The 14,240-nt window shown below is 35.3% G+C and overlaps 1 long non-coding RNA gene across 3 annotated transcripts; it reads left to right on the top strand.

The window, feature by feature from the left end:
- The first annotated feature begins 644 nt into the window (after positions 1 to 644).
- On the top strand, positions 645 to 1,773 carry LOC145117286 (uncharacterized). Of its 3 annotated transcripts, XR_013712595.1 has the most exons (4): positions 645 to 943; positions 1,031 to 1,068; positions 1,142 to 1,228; positions 1,399 to 1,773. It is a non-coding gene; the product is annotated as an uncharacterized LOC145117286 (long non-coding RNA). The 3 variants fall into 3 exon arrangements; XR_013712593.1 differs by having other exon boundaries at positions 645 to 1,068; XR_013712594.1 differs by having other exon boundaries at positions 645 to 1,068; positions 1,142 to 1,318.
- Positions 1,774 to 14,240: the final 12,467 nt, after the last annotated feature.

Raw genomic sequence — 14,240 nt, 5'->3', positions numbered from 1 at the left:
TTACAACCTTAGGTAGGGTTGATTGCAAATATTTGTTTCCTTTAAGTTCTAATTTTATTTATAAATAATTAATATGTTATCTATCTTTATCAAGTTATTGATTTTATATTATACAAAAAAATCAATTTATATTTTACATATGATTAAAATAATTTAATATGTCAAATAATATGATGTAAATTTTTGAATGGAAGGATTTAAATGTTTATATAAATAAAAATGAAAACTTTTTACAGATTCTAATTCATTTAATAGTTCTTTTGTTTGTATTTTTTATAACCTTTCCAATTAAAAAGTTACAACTACTTACAAATAAGCTGATAAAAGTGGACAAATGTTAATAAATTTTTTTATTTACTATTTATTATCGTGTGATTATAATTATTATTATATATATATATATATATATATATATATATATATATATTAAATTTGTGTACCCTTAGGAACAGTAAATGTCCTAAGGGGTTGGCACAAATGGTCCCCTATTTATGGATTTCGTTGCAGTTTTCGATTGTTTTCTATAGAGGGCATTTTATGTCATTATGTACACTCTTTCGGACACGTGTCGTTCATCATCGTTGGAAATATTGATGTTTATCTTAGCCACTTTCTGGAATTTTCCAAAGCCTCTCCGATCAGATGCCCTTTCTATTCTATCTTCCCATTCCACTGTTCTTTCCGATCAAATATCTATTTTGTGTCGACCACCTCTCAAGCCATCCGGTCCGTCTCCATCTTTCTCTTCTCTTTCTTCATTCCTCCGCTAAAATACCTCCTGCGATCGGGCACCAGGACCATTTATGCTCACTGCCACTGCTCGCTGCCACGACATGGCTACAACCTCCTAAAGACGTCGTCTCCATTTCTTCATGTTATTTAGTACGGTTGCTCCAGATTCGAATCGACGACGGCTATTGTTTGTCTGGGTTTAAGACTTCCAGTACAACTTCCCCAAATTTTGTTAATCTCTCCTCCGATTGAGCACCACCGTCACTTTTCACCTCTGTTTTTTTTATTTCCTTTGCAGATGTTCCTTCTTCGTGGCTGATTCAGAACGACTTGAAGGTAATGTTTTCTTCTACTTTGAGGGTATCGAACTATGGTGGTGGGGTTTATTGGCCTTTGTGTGCGTGAACAGGGCTGAATATTGAAGATTTGTGGAGGTGGTGACCGGTAGTTGATATCGAGGGCTAGGGGTGGTATTGGGTGCCAGTGAAGATGATAGGTAAACAAAAAAACACGTAAACTCTTCTATTTACTCTTCGCCGGAGACGTAAAGACCACCGACACAAATGAGTTTCTCCGCCTATCATCGGTTCTGATTTATATGTTTTATTTGTGTTTAATTTCGTCTACATATTTCAGTTTTATGACTATTGAATTCTTTGTTTGCAGAAAAAGGTGAAATTCAGGGTAAAGAATGGCAGAAATGGCATTCCTATCCATCGGTAGGAAGAATAGGATCCACGATCCCGACTGCTTCCGCCTGCTTCTGCAGGTGGCGCTGACGAATTCAATTGGGTTCTGATCGTTACCCTGCTTCTCCACATGTCACCTCCATCAAAAAGGGGGAGGAATGAGTTGTGCACATAAGGTGCTCGATGAAATTCTTCAGAGAAAAATACTTCTGATATTAGCACTTTGCTCAACTGCCATTTCCTTAGCCTTCTTAGTTCATCATCTTTGTTATGCACTCGCAGTATCTCTTATTTGAAATGATGAAAGCGTTGCTTTGTACATTGCTCTTATATGTTTTAGTAAAGCCATTTGGAATGCCATGTTTTTCTTCAATGGATCGGGCAGACCAATAAATTCGGACATATTAGGCCGAAGGGTGTGGGTGCGGTCCCAGACCGCACTTTGTGCCACGTAGACCAAGAACACCGCCCCTAGACCGCGGTCTGGTGCGGTCTTGGCCGCACTGCGGTCCTTAAGTGCCGTGCTTTCTGATTGGTTGAGGGGAAAAAGGGAGGATCGCCGGTTGTTGGGTATTTAATAATTTTTTTTTTTTTTTTTTGCTTTCTTATATATACATATCTAACATCATTTTTTTTCACAACACAATCTCTTGTCTCTCTCAAAAAACTTTTTAAAAAAAATCAACACTCTCTCAAAAATGTCATATTCTTCATCTTCTGAAGAATTTCAAACTATTTTTGATACCGTTATTGCGTGTGTTCAAATGGCGGAACAAACATACAACGTTGTATGTAACAACGCAGCTGCAAGTTCTCAACGGGGAACACGAAGATATATTTGCAGAAATCGTGAAGAAGCCAACCAACGTTTGGTGCAAGACTATTTTGCAGAGAATGCCACTTATCAAGGGTATTATTTTCGTAGGCGCTTCAGAATGCTCAAAGGTTTATTCGAACGTATAGTTGAAGATGTAACGAGGGAGTGCAGTTTTTTCCAACAACGCTACGATGTTAGAGGTACACCCGGTTTCACTCCCTTACAAAAATGCACGGCTGCACTTCGTTAGTTAGCATATGACATTCCGCCTGATGCGTTAGACGAAAGTTTTAGGATGTCTGCTAGGATAGCACGAGACAGTCTTCATTTTTTCTGCAAAACTGTGATTCAGTTTTATGGTCCAAAATATTTACGTAAGCCTACACGTAATGACATCCTGCAATTGCAAGCTCATCATGCTAGTGTGCATGGGTTTCCTGGAATGCTAGGAAGCTTAGATTGTCTCCATTGGGCATGGGAAAATTGCCCTACAGCATATCATGGGAAATTTACCCGAGGTGATCATGGTCACCCAACGGTCATACTTGAAGCAGTTGCATCACAAGATATGTGGATTTGGCATGCTTTTTTTGGTTCTCCTGGTTCGATTAACGACATCAACGTTCTTAATCGTTCACCAATATTTAACAACATATACGATGGATCCGCACCATATTCTTCTTTTTAAGTGCGTGGAACGCCATATAAGTATGATTATTATCTGGTCGATGGAATCTATCCTGAGTATGCTGTGTTTGTTAAATCGTTTACAGCTCCACATGGTTCTAGACGAAAGAAATTCAAGAGAGCTCAAGAAAGAGCTAGGAAGGATGTTGAGCGTGCTTTTGGAGCTCTGAAGAAACGGTGGTTCATATTGAAAAAACCAGCAGCTTATTTAGGCGAGGAAAAACTTCAAGAAATCATGTATACATGTCTTATATTGCATAACATGATTATTGAAGACGAAGGAAGAGCGATATGTGCGTTTGACGAGGAAGAAACCATACCAGAGACACAACCAATAGAAATTGGTGGCGAAGAGTATATAAACAGGAGAGCAGAGATACATTGCACTGAAACATTTCACAATCTTCGCAATGACTTGGTGGAACACATTTACGGGGTTCAAAACATTAACCTTAATTTGGATCCACCGGATGACCCCGAAGACGAGTTCTCGGAAAACGACTTTATGTAGTTTGCTTTAGTTATTTTATTTGTGTTTTTTAAGTTTCTAGGATTATTTAAATGTCATGTGTGTGGTTTTCGTGTTTTTTATTTTTATTTTTTTTGGTAATGCAATGTAATGTTTTTTTTTTAATTTTCAAGTAATGAAAAATTATGTTTTTTTATTAAAATAGAAGTTTTATTAAATTAAAATAGTTAAAAAAAAGAAGTTTTATTAAATTAAAATAGTTAAAAAAAACACAAAACAAAAAAAAAAAAGAATGTGTGGCACCACTCCCTTGGTGTGGCAAGAAACCACACTTGAGTGGTAAAAAATGACATGGCGCTTATGTGGCGGGGGAGGGAGTGCGGTTTCGGTGGCACCACACCCTCCAGCCTTAGAAGCTTTTGCTGGCTGACTTTCGACAGCTACATCTCAGGTTGGACCACCTGTTATTATATCTTTAGTTGTTTTCATTTTTTTACTTGATATTTTTTTAAAAGATTTTTTCTTTTGTAACTGCTATTCTATCGTTTTAACAAGTATTTGCGGGCTTCTTTTTAGTTAGTTCAAAATATAAGAAGATATGATGAAGGTATATGTGTATTTAACTATATGATTGAACTTAAGAAACTCAGTTATCTGCAAATATTGCTGTCATAGGGTCTTTTGAGGGAGTGTATGCATGGGTTGTGGCTAACTAGGCTTATGGGAGGCATAGTATGCATAATTCCTAATTCAAGCCATCCACAAAATAACTCAAACAGAACGTCGAAGGTATGCACATCCAAAATGCCTGATCGTCTTATTTATATGTTCTTTATTTTCATTTTCATTTCCTGCCTGCCTCTTATTCACGGAATCTTTTTTTGTGAGAAAAGTTTATCTTCTGAAACATGAAATTGATTGTTCAAGTGTCCATGTTTATAGGCGTTAACATGCTTCAATGGAAAGAGGAGATTCAGGTTAACTGTTGCATTAACTCATGAACCACACTGCCACTTTGGATACAGAAGATACGTAGTAATGCATAAGATAGACAAATCGATCAATAATATAGAAAGGGTAAAATCGTAAACTAATATATAAATTTGCATATTAGATAAAACATTAATAAAAATTGATATAATTCTAATTAAAAATTGATTTTGGACAATGGCGGAACTAGCTAGTAGCCAGGGGTAGCCTGTGCTACCCCTCAAGTTTGTCCGAGAAACATAATTTTTTTTATGTTGGCCCGGTGCTATTACTAGATTACTGAGGTGCTACTCCTAAGACCTTGCTAATGAAGATGATTAGATAAAGGATCAGACGAGTATGTGTTCTTAACCCAATTTATCTTCAAAATTATGATTTTCCTCAATTCGTTTTTGACTAAGATTCCAAATGGGTTTCCGTATTCTTTTTTTTTCTTTCACAATCGATCTCATCTGCAACTGTTAATAAGTTTTAATTCACTCGGGTAATCCTTATTGCTGGAAATTGGTAAGTGCTAAGATTTATTTTATTATGCCTTCCAAGTGTTTGATGTTATGCCTAAAACACTAGATTGAAACAAATTGGGTCTTTTTGATCACGACTAATAACGTGTTGCTAATTTGTCTCATTGACTGATGGAACCCAAAAGGTTTACTTATGACAGATGCATAAACATGTTTTGTTTCATTTTCTATGGACCCCAAAAATTTAACTTATGTTATCTTGTTTGTGTATTAACAAATGTTATTGGTGTCAGTTTATATAGATTTAGAAAAATGACAAGCACCACTAGTACACACAATTTCGTTCTATTTCTTTGTAGATGTATCTTAGGGAAAGATACAGCAAAATTATGATGCTTGTGATGGTACAAGGGCCTCCATGCTTGAGTATTAGGCATTCCTAGAGAGCTTAAACTGTATCTTGTGGATTGAAAATAAAGCTATTATTTTAAACGAAGTCATTAGAGGTGGTCTAGCAAAGTTATAATGGATTCAAATGGCTTTGATTTCGTTATATAGTGGGATAGAATATAAAACCACATTTTATATGAATTTCCAATACAAAAACATTGTGTGGGTTTTTATTTTCAAACTTTGTGTAGGTTTTAGTTGTTTATTGTTGAATTCAAAGTAATGATCATGGTCTATTTGTTTAATATTGTTAACGCCATCTTCCGTTAAATTGCTTTGACTTGTAGAGTGTAACTGTTGTTATACACTTACAGGTTTCAGTTGTTGACAAAACCACATACAACTCCTTTTTTAAAAATCCATTTCTTTTAGGTATAATGTATTCTTAAAGTGGAGAACACAAAGTGACAAAACCTGGTCCTAAACTCCTAAATTTTCCTCAAAATCCATAGATAATATGTGGTTGTTCTAAGGTGTAAATTGACCAATTTGTCCCTTACATGCTAAAACTTGCATAGCTGTATGAGATCCTTTGTATGCATAGACTTGTCAAAAATTTTGTGCTACCCCTGAAGAAAGTTTTTGGTTCCGCCCCTGATTTTGGATATAGATGTAATTTTCATATTTTTAGAAGGATATACATGTAATATCAAAATTTATAAGGATATTGAAGTAATATTTATAGGGCTCGATTTAATGTTCATTTTATGCTTATCTATTCCTTGCTGCTCATTCATCATGGAATTCCCGTGTGCTATCGCTTTGATGATGTTTCCTCCATTGGTTCCATTAACGCTTTATTTTACGGTTTTTTGTTTGACTAATCTTCTTACAAGTTTAATTTTGTTTTGCAAGGACCAAAACCGAGCCGGTAAAGATGAAAAATACCCGCCACAATTTCCTCCTCTGTATGCCTCCACCGACCCATAGTTGTTGAAATAGGTTATGAGAAATCACAGTTGGTTTCACAGAAATCGCATGGTATTGCTAATTTCATATTGTGCAGTTTTTGCTGGGTATTTGATTTCACTTCTGTTATTCGTTTTATATTCGCATATACGTTGTTATTACTTATAGTGTAGTTACTTTTAATGGATTACTGATTAAAACACTGAATCCATATTATTTGAAAATCGGATCATAAAGGTTAACATTTTGTTACTTCTACAAGTATTTCTTACTGATTACTTACAGTGAGTGGATTATTGATTTTGTTATAGTTTTTAAGTTTTTTTTTTACTTTTCAAATTACTTCTACAAGTATTTCTGACTTCTGTTTGTGCTAATTTCGTGAATATTTTTATGTACTGTTTGAGTTTAGTTACCTTGGAATGTCTAACACTCTTAATTCATATATGGCTTTTCAATTTGTTATTGGAATTGGATATTATATAAAATTTACAATTTTAACTTGGGTTTGAAGATGACTTGACTGATTCGATTATCAAAAGACGAAAACTATGGTCAAAACGAACCCCGCGGAGCGGGGTTTCTCACCTAGTATATATTAAAGTTACGAAGAAAAGGAATAGTGAACTTGCCATTTTTTTGGCAGAATTAGTCCCTGTATTATTGTTGGGCTTCAAAGTTAGGAATACTAAATTCGGATGTTTTTTGGCAACTTTGTTCCTCATTCTTTACCCATTTTGACACTTTTGGTCCTTACAATCAATATTTTTACACTTTTTTGGAACCTTTTAATATTTAAAGTTTGGCCACAAAACTTTAACGGTTTGACAACTTTGATCCCTTTTCTAAAAAGTTGCTAATTCCTACCCCTTTAATTCTTTAGCCATTTTGACACTTCTGGTCCTTGCAGTCAAAACTTTTACATTTTTTCATAAAAACATGAAAAAAACGGTCCGGGGCAAAGCCCGAACTTTTCATCCTTGCACTTTCTATGTCTGTCATATTTATCAATTCGGAAACAACATTGAAAGTTTCTGGCTTCCGCGTAGCAGGGGTAACCTTTCTAGTTAAATTAAATAAAGTTTAATTTTGGAATTGATGTAGATGCAATTTATCTCGTTTATCCAAGCCACGAGTCCATGATTATTCTAAATAAATCAAAGAGTAAATTACTCGAACCATCCATGGCTTTTTGGGTAATCTTTGTGTTTCATTCTTATTATTTATTTATTTATTTTTGATTCGGATGTCTCTACGGTTTGAATTTATTTTTGTTTAGTCCCTAATAATACACTTAAAAAAAATACAATTTGCTATTATTGATTTTTCTTTTATCTTTTTATACTATTAATTTACTAAGAGAAATCAAACATTCTCTTATCATTTGTCTCTACTCATTTTCTTACTCACTAGATTAAAACAAATGTCAAAATCAAGAGAATGAATTAAGAAGATGTTTGGATAAATTAGGTTATAGCTTATTAGTTTATTGTTTATTAGCTTATTTGCGGTGGGAATTAAGCAATAAACAATAATGCGGAGGAAATAAACAATAAGCAATAAGCAATAAGCAAGGGAGGAGATGCTTATTAAAATCAGCTTATCCCTACCACAATAAGCTGATTTTTAAGGATTCCTATTCAAATACTTAAACTTAGCTTAATGTGGTGGGAATAAGCAATAAACAATAAGCATCCTCTTTTTTCCCAATCCAAACACCCCTTAAGATGTTGGGCGAACAACAAAGTAAATTAAGCACTTCAAACAAATGATAAACGAAGTGTGCTGAAACTTGCAAAATAAGACTTCTAAAAAAACTGAAATCAACATTGAACACGATAACGTAGTTCGGTCAAAGTGACATAGGTTCATGGGTGAACGAGAGAGGGGATTTTATTAAACTTTTAGGAACTATTAACAATCACTCAATGTTGCACCTCACTTGAGCTCTCAAAACAAAAGAATCACTTTTGCTTACAAACTGCTCAAAGGGTGTGCTCTCACAATGATATATTGCTCTCTTGAAAGTACTCCCAAAAACTTGTCGAAAACAATGGTAAGGACACGAGCCTATGTATAAGCAAGCATGGAAAATCCTAATTTGTATGGGTCATACCCATTCGTAATTAGCCCATGGAGGGGATGTCCTAATTTCCAACCAATTACAGAATGCCATGAATGTGCTTCTAGAACCTTTAACCTTGAGAGATAACACTTGAGCACCAACCAAACACAAGATGACGCATTATGTCCCTTGGTGGTGTATCCTCCTTCAAGTAGCACAAAAGTAACACATCAACACTCTGTAGCCCATCAAGACTACCAAGATGGCGCCTCATGACCACAAGCTGGTGCACCTTGAATCTTGGTGGCCCGTCTTGATGCATGACACATCTTTTGATGCTCTACTCTTCTGTCAGATGCATCATCCCAACTCCTAGTGATCCATCATGATTACTGATTCTCCATGTGCCTCCAAATGCTCCATTAGGATTACCGATGCTCTATGTGCCTCGAAGTGCTCCATAAAGATTATTGATGCTCAATGTGCCTCCAAGTGCTCCATTGGGGTTCCTGATGCTCCATGTGCCTCTAAGTGCTCCATTAGGATGCTTAAGCACATTTGATCAAGTCTTCATACCCCAACATAAGAAAGAGAATTAATGGATTCCAAATGTCACTATTTTATATGAGTATGAAGATGGGTAAGATGAAAATGTAGGATGATATTTAATTTCTCAATTACTAAAAGTGTTTATAAAATATGTGGGTCCTCAATCACTCCCACTGTCTTGCCACCACCGGTCATTTATAAGTCCCTACCTCTCATTTCCTCTGCCACCACCATCATCGGTCTCCTCCTATGATGGTAACTTAAATTCTCTCCGGAAAAACAATCACTTACAAAATAATCATCACTCTGATGGCTAGTGGCTAGTGGTTAGTTGTGACAATCGCAAAAATTGTCACCGATCGCTAACCACTAAACTTAACGAACATCAAATATAAAAGACTTAATATGTAATATTTATCAACCTATGATAGAAATACAAAATTATGTGTTCCAATAAAGAAAAAGCAGTCAAATCATACGAAAACTAAAAAAAATTCACAAAAACTTGTGTTATTTTGTATAAATAACAACATATTCCGAAAGTACGTGTCATCCCAATCTCGGAAATATAAAATTCGTAAAAATATGACTTCGTATGGAGAAGTTTTGATTTTTCTAAATATTAAAATCAACGACGCACAAAGGATGTATCACGTATGTCGTAAAAAGTAAAGGAAAATAGGTTGAGTTTTAGGCAAAACTATGCAAAGGAGAATCGAAGTACACCTCGTTACAAAACCGATGAGACAAAGAATGCCAAAAACAGATTCCGTACGAGAAATATATGATTTTTGCAAAATCATTTAGGGTACACCCCTTACAAAAGAATGGGGTAAATATAAAGTCAGAATTGGCCAAAACAATCTAAAGGAAAGTTGTTGTACTCGTCGATAGCTACATGGGGATATAAAGAACGTAGAAAACAGAGTTTTATGATGAAGATACGGATTTTACAAAATCCGAGCGCTCGGCACATGTGAAACACGCGGCGCGCATTCTGACACCGGATTCACGAAGATTTGGGCAACGTGGTCCACCAATAATCGAACACGTGGTAACAAAATACTGGAGTAACTTTGGCTAGGCGCTACGTGCCCCCCTTTGCAGGTTATAAATAGAAGTGAATTTCATTCATTTTCTCACACTTCAAAATCCTCTTACCTTCATCTCGATTTTCTGAGTCCTTCCCTCTTCTTGAGCCAAGTAAGTCTCGGGTATTTAGGAGGAAGCTATCAAAGTATAAAGCACGCTACAAGGATGAGTTCACGGCCACACTTTTATGTTTTTCAAAGATTTTCAGGGGGGGGGGGGGATACATGCTATTTTAATAAGTTATTGATTTTATAATTATTATATAAATATTTGTTGCACAAGGTTGATATGCTCAGATTTTTAGGATAATATTATACTCGGTAGTTACTCTGCCTAACTATATGGATAATATTATGCATAATTGTTATGCTACAAAAAATATTACAATAATATTATGCCTGTTAGGATATTACTTACGAGTTAAAAGGTAACCTGATAATATAAATCCAAATAATTACACAACTAGATAAAGTTATGTATAAAGGTATTTTCCACATATAATATTCAAAAATTTGAACCTACCAACATTATGTTGACGTTTTCAAAATCGCATATATTCCTAGGAAATCAAGAAAATGATGCTGATTATCTGAAATTCAAGATGTGAAGCGAACATCCCTTATAGATTAGTATTATATTCTATAGCCTGATGTAAGAGGCATGGTGATCATTTAAAATTATTGTAATCGTTTTAAGAAGTTATACAACCAATAGTTATGTTATAATATATTATATTTTTCAATGTATGTTGAATGCCTGTGATCCAACATCGAACGTCACACAACCTGGTGTTCCGCCGTTGGCCGGGGTGTGAAAGATTGGCATCAGAGCTATTGGCTATAACAAAGTAGTACTGTCTTAGGAAATTATGACTATATGTCACACCCTCAAACCGGAACGGCGGAAACGTTCGGGGGTGGATGACGTCATGTATAGGATCACAACCATTGCACTACAGTAATCAAAGTAAACATAACCATTACATTGAATATATATGAAAAAGGTAATTACATCTGTTTAGTTCTTGACTTTATACAATCAAAGTATAATCAAAAGAAAAAGACATGACTCTATACGCCCCCGTCTTCTCAAAAACTCCAGAAGGTACCTGTCTACTGTTTTCCTGAGAATACAGGCAGTTTTGAAAGAGTATCAGCATAAAGCTAGTGAGTTCATAAGCATGTTTTTGTACTGAAAATCTGTTCATGAATCCGTAAAATGTTCGTATGTTTCCAAGAAAATCCATTATTTTCTAACATATGTATTTTATTACTGAAACTCATTGAATGTGTTGTGCATTGTTTGATTGAATAAGAAATCTCTCTTTGCATGAAAAACCCTGATCATCACTAGTATGTATAGTACGTTTGGAAAGTTCTGAAAACTGTAATATGTATAGTAGTTCTATTACTTTATAATAAAACTAATTGAAGTTGTTACCATTCATAAATTAATCGTATATTCTTAGTACCAAATTTATGAGTTGTTATAACCATACTTGACCATTGAATTGCCTGAACGACGTTCTTCAGGCGTCGGATACGAAATGACTTTGTCACCCAGGCCTGCCGGCCTAACTGTAGCTAGCAGTTATGGTGCGGGATTGTCAATCCCGTATAGATCTATACACAAACTCACGTTCTCCTTCCAGGAGACTCTGGTTATAATCTCAGGGATTTTGTTAGTACTTAGTTAAATACGCGAAGAATGATCACTCATAAAATGCTATACTAACGATTACATGTAGAATAAAATGAATCCATTGAATTTAGTTCGTTGTCTACGTAGTTAATAAACTACACTTTACATAGTTTATATGTCTGGTTGCATTGAATCTTTGTCTTGTACATTGATATGTTAATTGTTCCATAAACTATACATATTATAGTTTATATGTTCATTTGTGCGTTCACTTCATGTTTTACATTGAAAGTTCTGTGATTATGATGAAAAACTCCCCTTGTGCTCAGCATAGTACAAAAAGGGATGAAATATCTGTATGTTTTATGAAAGTATAGAAAACTGTATGGTTGTATCAATTGCATCCGTGTTAAGTTTATTGAAATCCTTTTGTATAAGTTTCACAAATCATTTATGTTTGGATTGTATTCCCCCTCTGAAAACGTTAAAAACAGTAAAGACATAGGGATATGAACTCACCTGATGTGAGTGGTTTGAATGAAAGATTGATATGGGATGCTGAGTGTCAAGTGAAGTCTCGAACACAGACGGATCCTATTTAGCATGTAATAACACATATATGCATCAAATTAGGGTATATCACAACTAGTTATGATAGGAAACCACCCTAGGAACTTGGGGACACTTGAAACTAAGTGTGAAAATTATATGTGATTGAATGAGGGAGGTTTACGGCCACACAAAGGTGTGTACGACCATGGGTGTACGGCCTATGAGTGTACGGCCGTATGCTCATGAAGAAGTGTGCATTTGAGGTGTTTTTAAGGTCCTAACTAGTATCAAGGAAGTGTTCTAGGTCCCATGCTTAGTTTTAATGCAAGTTTAAGGCCAATAATGAGCATCAAAGAGGGTTTACGTCCCTATGAGGTGTGTATAACCGTACACCTGGGTTTACGGCCGTACACCCTTCATGTTCATGCTAAGTTGGTCGATTTCATGGTGAATATCAAGCATCTCTAGTAGGTAACAAGCATAGGAAGCAGTTACTCACAATTTGGAAGCTTAAAGATGGTTTATAGCCACCAAGAACTAGTGTGTGCTCTTGGTGAAAGATGAAGATCTAGCCAAAGATGAGATTAATGAGATGAAAACATGGATTCACCACTAGATAAATTAAGGTAGCAACAATTCAAGGTGGGAAACACTTACATCTTTAAAGATCTTGGTGAGAAATGTGATGATAGTTGAGAAAGAAATCCGAAATCTAGGCTTGGAAGTGTAAAAAGTGTTGGAAAAAGGCTAAGTATCACTTATATAGGGAGAATGTACGGCCATGAGGGGGGTGTACGGCCGTACTGTTGGATATAGTGTCTAAGTCCATAACTATATTTGGTATGTACTTGACCCGACCCGGCATGCTCCATTTGGGTTGCATGGCATTGCAATACTTGGATAGACCAAAATGAGAGAAAGGACACTTAAGGTTTATTAATATATTATAATTACTAATATATTAATAATATTATTTAATTAGTATTGATCAAAGAATTAACCTTGAATTAATTAAGTGATCAAAAAGAGACTAATTAAATATATGGGGTTGATTATGTAAATAATCTATTCTTGTATAGTGGGCTAATGATCCATGGTTTGTATGGATTGGGTTGAAACCAATAAGGTGCTCCATGGATAGTCCATGGGGGTTACAAGCCCATGGATCATGGAATATGGAAAGACATGACAATTAGGGTTTACATGGTGTAACTCTAATTGTGTCACAACTATATAAAGACTCCTTGTCTAGCAAAATTGGCACTACAACAAGCAAGAAAGAGGGCTAGCCGATTTTTGAGTATAGTGAACTTCTCTCAAGGTTATTCCAAAAATTGTGGTGTTGTGTGAAGTATTTGAGGCATCACATTTGGGGTGCTAGGCTCACAATGTCATCAAGGAATCCAAGCTACTAAAAGGTATGTTATTCTACTTGAATTTTGTATTACAAGTTCCCCATAACATGCTAGATAGGAAGTAAACCTTGGAAAATCAAATTTGCATGTATTTAGAGAAAACATAGATCCAAGGTTTCTAGGGTTGCATGTACACCATAGGAGTGTTAGAATGCTCAAAACCCATCAGTGGTATCAGAGACAAGGCTTGTTTTCTGTATACTTGATGCAAACTGCTTGAAAAAGTCGAAAACTGTTCACTGTTTGTATGAACTCGCCGAGTCCATGGGGGGACTCGACGAGTCCATGAGTAAATTCATCCTACTCGTCGAGTAGGTTCGTGCACTCGACGAGTAGAAGGCCCCGTGAGCAGTTTTTCGAGTTTTACTACTGGAAATGGACTAGAATCATTACCCTAAACTGTTTTGGACTTATAAAATCTATTTTTTGAAGTGGTAATGATTATGCTAATCCATATTCAATGGTTGTTATCAAATTTCAAGTTTTATATGTGTTAATATGCTTCTTGAAATTGTTTGATATGAATGTTTATTCTTATGAGTTTTAGAAGATCATAGGAATTATGTGTAACTTGCTTGTTAGTATGATTCTTGATCTTAATGGCTAATCATGGAGTCCATAACTTGTCCTCAAGTTATGGATAACCAAAATCCACTTCTTTAAAAGTGTCATTAAAGAATAAGAGGTTACATAAATAATGAAGAGTCTTCATTTTAATG

The sequence above is a fragment of the Lactuca virosa genome, chromosome 5 (genome assembly GCF_052849685.1).
Source record: "Lactuca virosa cultivar CGN04683 chromosome 5, Lactuca_virosa_CGN04683_v6, whole genome shotgun sequence".
NCBI lineage: Eukaryota > Viridiplantae > Streptophyta > Magnoliopsida > Asterales > Asteraceae > Lactuca > Lactuca virosa.
Note: the sequence above shows the minus strand (reverse complement) of the source record. Positions and strands in the feature narration are given on the sequence as shown.